Source organism: Podarcis tiliguerta (assembly GCF_965153285.1).
Source record: "Podarcis tiliguerta genome assembly, chromosome: 13".
Lineage (NCBI taxonomy): Eukaryota > Metazoa > Chordata > Lepidosauria > Squamata > Lacertidae > Podarcis > Podarcis tiliguerta.
Window position 1 is genome coordinate 33886627 of NC_139546.1, and position 9656 is coordinate 33896282.

The window sequence follows — 9656 nt, forward strand, 5'->3', positions numbered from 1 at the left end:
CAGGATCTTGCTTTGTGAGGTGATCTATGTTTAAACAACTGGGCATGGCCCTGGGCCATTTGTGAGCATGTGTGCTCACAACCTTCCTGAGAAGGAAAACTCGAAGAAGCCTCAAGCAAGCAGGCACTGAACTTGTTCAATCGGCCAAACTTACGCAAAAAAGGGTCTTCCAATTTACATGACCAAAAGCTTGCTATTAACTTCATTGGAGGTTTAAAGGAATCTAACTGAACTGAGGTTCTGCTGTTTCTTACTGCATTATAAGACCTGTAACTTGTGGTTGAGCTTGCTTTTCCCTCCTCCCTCCTTTTCTTTTTCCTTGTGTGTCACATCTTCTTCGGTTATAAGCCTGGGGGCATGGAATGCCTTACTATTAGCGCTGAGGAGGAACAGATGGCCTAGCAAGCCTGTGCTAGCTACTCCTCTTCCCATCACACTCACTTATTTGCATTCCCTCTACCTCTAGGCTAGAGGAAGAGGAAGAGGCAAGTAAGCAGGAATGTTGAAGAGCAGGGATAGGGAACCTATGGACCTCCAGGATATTTTTGGACTACAAATTCCATCATCCCTAAACATTGACCCTGCTGGCTGGAGCTGAGGGAAACCGGAGTCCAACAAGGGCCACAGGTCGTTCCAAGCCCCATCTCTGCTGAACAGAAAGAACAGTAGCAGGAGGAGGCCCCTGGTCTCCAGTAGGCCTCAGACCAGATCATGGACCTCAACAGGGGCCTGAAGGGATCAACCCTGGTTCCAGCCCTGTAGAAGACTGAGCTGCATGGTCTTGAATCAAATCAGCGATGAAAGACCCCAGTTGCATGTGAGGGGAGGGAAAGGGGCCACTACCACCGATTGTGCAAAAATGTGCACAAAAACCTCACGGAGATACACCGTATTTATTTATTATTATATTTGTTAGTTGTTTTTCTCACAAAGTGACCCAAAGCAACTTACCGCAGCTGAACAGATAAAACAGATCAGGACTTGGTGTTCTCAGCCAACTAAAAGAGGCCACAATTAAGGGCCAAAAACTTGTGTAAAGAAAAAGGTATTCACCTGGTGCCCAAAAACAGATAAGGGTGGCGCTGGGCATGTCTCCCTGGGTAGAGCATTCCACAAGTTGGGGGGTCACCACTGAAAAGGTCTGATCTAATTAACTTGGTAACATACCCTTTTGGTTTAAATGTATTCTGAAAATCCTACAAAAAGGAGACAGTTGTACTGTAACACGACTGAAAAGCGTGACTTTTACTGAGTAAAAAAAAAACCCAGGGTCCTTCCCCTTATGGGTTGTGTTTGGCAAAGTCATTGGGCAAGCAACCAGACTTCTGCTCAAGCAACAGAACTTCTCCTTCCGTCTCCTCTCCCTGCAACTCCTCAAATCTGCTTTGGGGTTCCCGCGAACCCTTTGGGGGTGCACGGGAGAGGGAGGAGAAGGAAGAGGGGAAGTTCAGTTGCAGGAGCAGCCTGTCGTTGTGCAATGACTTCAGCAGATTCCTCCCCCTGCCAATATTTCACAACCTACTGAGAGCTGAGGATGGAGCAAGACACAAGCATCAGACCCCACTATCTCTGAATGCAGGTTACCACCAAAATAGCTACAAGGCGAAGGTACAATCAGTACCAGCTCTCATCACGTTTAATTCTTCCCATCTTGTTTAATTCCTTCTTTCTATCCGGAGAGAAAGGTCCTTACCTTGTTTGTTGTCTTGGAAGTCACAGTTTAGGGCTCAGGACTGTCTGCCACAGCACCGGGTTTGCTCCTTTAGAGAAGAGCAAAAACACAGGCAAACATGAGGAGCTGGTCTCCCCAACACGCTCAGCGAAGGCATGAGGAGGGAGAAGGATAGCACCCACCAGCCTCACCCCACCACATTGACGTTTGCACCACAAAATCACATGAGAAAGCTCTCCAAGTTACACAAGACCTTACTTTATGGGTCATTAAAAAAAAAGTGCTAACTACCATCTTTTGACCCACAGGTCATAAAATCATCACCTGTTTACCTGAGGCAACCTTGCGACAAGTATGGGTGATCCCAGCAGCTAGTAGTCAGATTTCACAGACCTAAACACAGGTCATTGAAACAAAGTTATGTGGGCAATAGGTTAACTCTCAGCAGGTGGAAAGGGAAGGTGGGGTTGGCAGCCCCCAACAATGTACACTGAGGGTTTTTTTTATTGCTTTTTATTGCGGGTTTTAGTCATGTAATCTCATTTGTACACCACTTTGAGAATTCTTTTCAATCAAATCGTTTACATTTTTCCTAAATAAAATAAGTAAATTTTGTAGCGTAATGCAACAGATCTAGAGTAGCGACAGCCAGAATGGTGTTGGACTGGAAAGGCAGGCTAGAACTGAGGAGAACCAGGTTCAAATTCCCCACTGGGCCACGAAGCAGCTCACTCTCTCAACTCTTTCTGAGCCTCAGCTACTTCACGGGGTTGTTGTGAGGACAGAAGATGGTGGTGGTGGTGGGATCCATTTGGGGTTGCCAAATTTTGGCCTCGCATAGGGCGCCATTTTACAAAAGACTGCCAAAGTATGCCGCTGGATGCAGTACCCTGAGATGCCTTGAGGAAGGATAAATATGCAACGTCCTTGAAGGGTGGAATAAGAATGTAATAAATAAAAACAAATAAATATTTAATATTTGGGGCATCACTCTTATATATTAAAGGATGGGAAGAATACACAAACAGAGCAACGAAACATAGAACAGGATATATTCTTTGAGGCGGGAAATAAATGTGGCCCTCCAGACATCTCTCTCTGGCCCTTCAGACTCTTCCCAGGCTACACCCCCTCCCCAAACACACTCTCTCTCCTGTGCAGAAACAAGCCTACTGCACAAGGGCAAACGTTGATATCAATTGCCCCGCCCACTTTTGCCTCTAGCCCCGCCCGCCTTGGCATGTGGCCCCTGGAATGCTGCTCAGAAGGGGATGTGGCCCTCGGGCTGAAAACTATTCCTCACTCCCTGCCCTGAGGGAGAGTTAATTTAGCACTCAGAATTGCCAGCCTTCACAGGAGGCCAGCTGGAAGAGGCATGCTCAGAGGTGCGCAGGAGCCTTTAATTAAGGGACTAATTCAATTTGCACCACAGCAGGAGCTGCCTCCGTTCACATGAGGGCGACCCAGCACACACACATACACACTAGAGGGTTTGAAATTTGAAAGAAACCTACCATGGCTTGCTCGCATCTTTCTTCCTCTATTCCTGTTCCAGCAGGAAGCCTGCCCTATTTAAAGTCCCAGAGCCAGGTCCCACCCCCTATTCCCCCCCTCACTCCACAGTTAAGCGTCATGTTACAAAGTGACCTACAAGCCTAGGCACACAAGCCCAGTCCCCACTTTAGAAGCAGCCCGGCTTACGCTTCTCCTTAAAAAGCAAGCGGCAAAAATATATGATCAAACCAAACGTCCCACCATCTCAGGTTAGGGGGCCACATGGTATCAAAACATCTCTCTCCCCAGAACCACCACACTTTAAAAGCTCCTTGAGCTGATCCGCTTCTCGTTCAGTCTAGTTTCTTAAAACTCTGTCACTAGCAAGTGAGGGCTACAGCTCAAGGTCTCACACAAGTAGCCCCCCCCCCCCCCATTCAGCTCTGCAAAAAGAGGTACAGGATCAGGCTGGGTGCTGTGCAAGAGTGATTCGGCAAGCACTTTACAACGCAGTTCTGCACCACCGCTGCAAGGAAGCTACCAGTTTAACCCAACTCTACAGGGTTGCGGTGCGTAGCTACCTCAGTTTATCCTCTCGTTATCAAATTAGAAGATACACAGTCGCCCAGTTTGGATGATCATTCCAGGCTTCATAAACTAGAATCTTGGTGCCAAAGGTGGCAGAAAATAGGAGAGAAGGGAGGAACACCTGGTTCACACTCTCAGCTTCAGAAACCATGGTTTGCGAAACCTTAGATAATTGTCTGAATCAGGCCATCGGCTCAGTTCGGAATCCCTTACAGATGACAGCAATGCCTGGAGGCAAACGGTCAGGTCTGTGTATCCACAGCAGTGCCCTTAGGAGAAACAACCGCTGGGAGGAGCACAGAGAAGAAATGACATGGTGCATCTGCAGTAGCACAACTGGGCGGCTTCTCCTGCCCCAGCTGCAACAAAACATGTATCTCCTGCATTGGTCTCTACGGCCGCCACAGGCGCTGCAGCCTTCCAGCAGCTTGACCTCCCCACCATAGGTCTCATTGTCTCCCGAGACAGATGGATGCCAGCAAGAAGAATCCTGCATACACACATAATGGAAGTGATTGATTCAGCTAAATATAGGAATCCCCTTGAAAACCAATTATACCTTAGAACTCCATATGACTTCTGTTCAGGGGCAGCTTCTAACGGCACCCACATCTATGGGAAATCAGAACACACCCACCCTCCAGCCAAGGGGCCTCTGGGCCAAATTCTCTCCAGTGCCAGGGAAAGCTCTTTCCCATCTTCTCGTTCCCATCCTGGGCACACCTTCCACTCCCTGGGGACTGGAGCTTCTCCACCCTTAACCCCAAACCACACATGCGGCTGTGTGGTGCATTGTGGGAAGGGCGTCCCTGCTCTCATACGTATGCAAGAACACACGGAGCCAAGAGTCAAGAGCCAAACTTAGACACAACTTAAACCCACCCTTCCCCAAAACCATTTGGGGAGCGGAGAGTGACAAGGACCCATAGTGTACCCATCTCCCCCTATGGCTAAGGGCTGTGGCTCCCCCTATGGCTAAGGGCTGTGACAGAGCACATGCTTTCACCTCAAAAAAGGCCCCAGGTTCTGTCCATGGCACCTCAGATAGGGCTGGGAGAGACCCCTGCCTGAAACCCCCAGCCACTTCATGTAGGCAACACTGAGCTGCTCCTCAGTGGCCTGACTCATGGTAAGTCAGGTTCATATTTTCCATATGGGGGGAATTTCCATCGGAGAAATACAATAACACACACGCTACCTGTGCCTAAGTCCAAATTGCGCCCCATGCAGCAGCTTTTAACCACATCTAGTTTGCCCCCAGCAACCCAAAAAAAGACCCCTGACTCACACAACTCCTGAGTACTTATGCTCACCAAATCCCCGGGTACGCACCTGCAAACACAGGACTTCCCTGCCTCACACAAGCCCTATGCCACCCACGCCATTCTCTCGCATTATGTGGCAGCGAGCACTGAACCCTAACTGGCCAGAAAGGCAGACACTCTGCACATGCTCAGAAGAACTCATATAGTAATATTCTTAGCATTTCCCCCCGACTAATACTCTATGAGCTGGTTAATGATATACACTTCTAGTCAATTTAGATAATAACAAGTGACTAAATTTTTTCCTATAGGTAAAAGCAACAGTATTGAGGGAAAACCCCACTACAGTATCATTGTTTTGATTTTTCCAGTTAACTTGTGCGTGAGTCATGACAACCATCTCAAAAGAATAGGCACTCCCACCTTGTGGGTGTGAGAGAAGGTGGCAGTTCCTTCCAGTAATTAGCTTGCTACTTGTATTTTTTTATACGTACTTTTCTTTTCTTTTTACTGGTGTGTTACATTCCTATCTGGCCTTTCTTCCAAGGCACTCAAGCAGTGCACAAAGCACATCCCCACGTTATCCTTGCCTTGCACAACAGCCCTGCAAAGTTGGTTAGGCCGAGAGAGAGCGAGAGAGCAACTACTACTAGCCCAAGATCGGCCAGTGAGCTTTGCAGCCAACTGGGGATTTGAATCCAGTATTCCCAGTAAGACATTTTCACTACTAATTCACAGCGACTCTTGTGTCAAAAACAGTCAGTTCGTTGTAAAATCCGAATCCTAATTTAATCAGGGATGTGCATGCTTTTTTAAAAAAGCTGATTAATATACTGTATAATGAAGTGGAAACCCTTTACACATTTGCCTGTATTTTTATGATTTACTAATTATATTTCTATACCACCTTTATCTTCCAAGGAGCTCAATGTGGTGTAAATGGTTCTCCTCCCCCACACTTCATCCTTACAACAACCCTGGGAGGTAGGTTAGCCTGAGAGACAGAGAGTGGCCCAAGGTCACCCAATGCGAAGATTTGAATCCTGGTCTCTCCCAGCTCTCAGAATGACACTCTTAACTGTTAATTTTCTGCTGCACTTGGTAAAAGTGATTACAGGCATTGCAGCCCAAATTATTCACAAGTTTAGGGACTGAAGATCAAGGAGGTGTCCCAGGAGCCAGAGATCAGATACACACTATGTGTATAAACATCCCTAATCCTTGTCTCCGTTTACCTTTGGAGCCTAGGGACCCTTTCCGCACCCATGCCAGCTCCTTCTGGCCACATCTACTCAATGCCACTTTCAGCATCGGCGTAGCCAGGATTTTTGTTGGGAGGGCAGAACCTCAGTTAGCTATGTATTTTTATTTATTTTTTATTGATTGGGGGCTAGCTGCCCCCCCCCTTATACCCCGGCCACCTTGCAAACTCCCCGCCCCGCCCCCCGCGCGCATAATTCTCTATTTGTTTTATTCTCTTTATGGCACCGAGCGGCCACGTCTGACAGCTGCGTGACAGGCAGCAGCCCAACAGGTGATGCGCAGCGGTGGGAGGTGGAGGAAGAAGCTCATCAGCGAAGGAATGCTTCGTCTGTTGTTCAGCTGCTATTCCCGCCACATGGGTGCTGGGCGGACCTTCTCCTGCCCACCTTAAGCAGTCTCCCCTCCAAATCGCCACCACGCTTCTCCACCCCCCTCCCAGATAAGAGGGGGGGTCCCCTCGCCCCCACTTCTCTGTCCCGGGGAGTTCCCGATCCGCTCCCCATGTCTCCTTCGCCCCCTTCCCTGTCCTGCCTTCTGGGAAGCCCCCGATGCTTCGCCTTGGGGTTTGATCCCCCTAACCCAATTCATTCCGCCCCCAATCTCGCCTCCTTGCAAGCGGGAGGGTCCCCTTCCTCGCCGTTCCTGCCCAGACCTACCAGCACCTCGGGGTGCGATCCGGACGCGTCCGTTCCGTCGTGACACCTGGAGAACAGGCGAGGGAGCTCGGAGCCTTGCAAGCGTGGCCACGTTGCATCAGCCAAGCTCCCCCCGCGTCCAGAGGCGGGCAAAAAAGCCTTCCGACCCCGCCCAACGCCTCGGCACCGCCTCTCGGGTACTGCCGCTTTCGAAACCGCGCTGGAGGCCGCGAAAGATGGAAGATTTCTCTCCGCAACCCCGCGCCTCTTTCACACATGCACGCACACACGTGTCACGCGGCAACGGCAGAGGAATGAGCACATGCCGTACGACGTTCATCCTGGGTAATGTTTGGGCATAAGAACACCCGCAGGAGGAAGGAGCACTCCGTGACGTCCAGGGAGTGGACTACAATTCTTATCATGCCGGTAGGGCCTGATGGGAGTCCTGTAACATTTGTATACGTGCTGTGCCGCCCTTTTTCTCCGGTAAAAGAAGAGGAAAGGGCAAGAAAGAAGGGGAAATCAGGATAAAAGGCGCGGGGGTGGTGTGGGGAGGAAGACAGGAAGGGAGAAAACATGAAAGAAAAGAGAAGTAAATTGATGTGCTGCAAAGAATGGCAGAATAAGAGAAGATATGTGCACGCGCATATATGCTGGTTTTTACGTGCACACACGGTTATGAATATTGAAAGGAAAAGATTCCCCTTTATTTTCATCCTTTCTCATCTGTTTCTTTCAAAGGAGCAGCATGGCTCCTCAGAAAACTCTAAGTTCGGTTGCACAAAAACTTTGTTCCTGCTGCACAGATGTGTCCAGCTGATGATTCATTGTTTTGACATTCTGCCCTTCCTCCGATTAGGAGCTCGTGACAGCTAGCAGTATTAAAAAACAACAGAACACACAGTAATAAAAACATACTTTAAAATCATAATCAGCTTCAGCAGCAGCAATGGCCATAATACCAGAGAAGCGGACACGGAGCAATGGATCCAAACTACAAGAAAGAAGATTCCACCTAAACATTAGGAAGAACTTCCTGACAGTAAGAGCTATTCGACAGTGGAATTTGCTGCCAAGGAGTGTGGTGGAGTCTCCTTCTTTGGAGGTCTTTAAGCAACCTGACAACCATATGTCAGGAGTGCTCTGATGGTGGTTGGACTCGATGGGCTTTGTGGTCTCTTCCAACTCTATGATTCTATGATTCTATGACCAGCCCTGAAAAAAACTATTTTCAGTATGAACCAAAAGCAGTAAATAGAAGTGTAGGTATTCTGTTTCTGCTATGGAGGGCAGTCAAATAATGAGGGAGTTCCACAGGTGGTGTGGTGATGGGGGCACCACCAAGAATGACCTGCTTTGTGTAAATGTCCTCTTAGATGTTGGATGTTGTCTCCTGGATGGGACAAGAAGTAGGACTTCCTCTACCCTAAACAGAGCTCCTTGGGTTCCAGGTCATTTAGGGCTTTATATGCAGGTCCCTGCTCCTGCCAACCTAGCAGTTCGAAAGCACGTCAAAGTGCAAGTAGATAAATAGGTACCGCTCCGGCGGGAAGGTAAACGGCGTTTCCGTGCGCTGCTTTGGTTCGCCAGAAGCGGCTTAGTCATGCTGGCCACATGACCTGGAAGTTATACGCCGGCTCCCTCGGCCAGTAAAGCGAGATGAGCGCCGCAACCCCAGAGTCGGTCACGACTGGACCTAATGGTCAGGGGTCCCTTTACCTTATATGCTAACAGCAAAACCTTGAATTGTTACTTCACTAGCAGATACGTAGTGCAGAGCTTTAAGAATCAAGTGAAATGATCCATACTTGCTGTTCCAGACCACCTTCCAGAGTTGCCCACATATGTTAATGCTGTTACACTGCTCTGGGATTTCTTGATTCAAAATCACGTTGAGTTGTATCCAAACATATCCAGAAACTTGAGATTAATTTCCAGAAAGCTGCTTCTTCATCCCGGGAACCACTATGCAAAATTGGATTACTGTATCTTAAGAGTTGTCCAAATGCATAGGAAACAGATAAAACATCTTTTTCCAAAAATTATTTATTTATATCATATTTTATCTATTTATTACACAGTATATTTTTTCATTACAGTTGTATTCCACCTTTCTTCCAATGAGCTCAAGGTGGAATGCATGGTTCCTCTCTTCCCATTTTACCTCCCTGTGTCGTAGGGGAGTCGGTAGCCATATATGTTCGTTTCTTTTTTCTGTGAACATAATGTAATAATTGCATTTCTTTAAAATTAAAAAGAAAAATGACGGCGGATGCCAAATCCAGTTATTAACACCCCGCATAATGAAACAGATAAGAAATGAGCGAGTTCCTTGTGGGCATTAAGCTCTGTACAGGTTGGACAGGTTTCTACACAAAGGTATTCCAAGCCAGGTATTTAAGGCTATCCGTAGTGGGAATGTGGCTGGACTTGCTGGTTAACTCTTTTTTTTTTTTTGTTTGGAAATATTTTATAAGTTTTCCAAAAATAGCAAAAATAAAACGACAGCAATACAAATTCAAAACCAAACAGAAGAAATTGATTTCCCCCTAGTCCCTTCCTTGGTTCCATTATTTATCAGCATTCCACATGTCCATTGTAAATTTAAAAACCATTAAAATTACTTATTGTCCATTCATAACAAAATTACACGTAGTCCTAGAACCCTGCCAATGTATTAACTTGTGTACATTGCTTCTGTATATATGCAATAAAGTCCTTCCAATCTTCTTTAAA

The 9656-nt window shown here is 47.4% G+C and overlaps 1 protein-coding gene and 1 long non-coding RNA gene across 6 annotated transcripts in view; one reads left to right on the forward strand and one right to left on the reverse strand.

Annotated features, from left to right (window-relative positions):
- The window catches only part of SLC6A16 (solute carrier family 6 member 16), a 29735-nt gene extending 21856 nt beyond the window's left edge, over positions 1–7879 (reverse strand). Inside the window, exons 1-2 of one of the 5 annotated variants that reach the window (XM_083411412.1) lie at positions 6939–7879; positions 1694–1760 (exon numbers count right to left, since the gene is read on the reverse strand). The gene's annotated coding sequence lies outside the window, so the exon portion shown is untranslated. Of the gene's footprint in view, positions 1–1693; positions 1761–3186; positions 3238–4313; positions 4506–5513; positions 5535–6938 lie in introns of those variants that run through there. The other 4 variants (XM_083411416.1, XM_083411415.1, XM_083411414.1 and 1 more) reach the window with 4 other exon arrangements.
- On the forward strand, positions 7235–9656 carry LOC310663554. The gene is made up of 2 exons (XR_014504526.1): positions 7235–7346; positions 9398–9656. It is a non-coding gene; the product is annotated as an uncharacterized lncRNA (long non-coding RNA).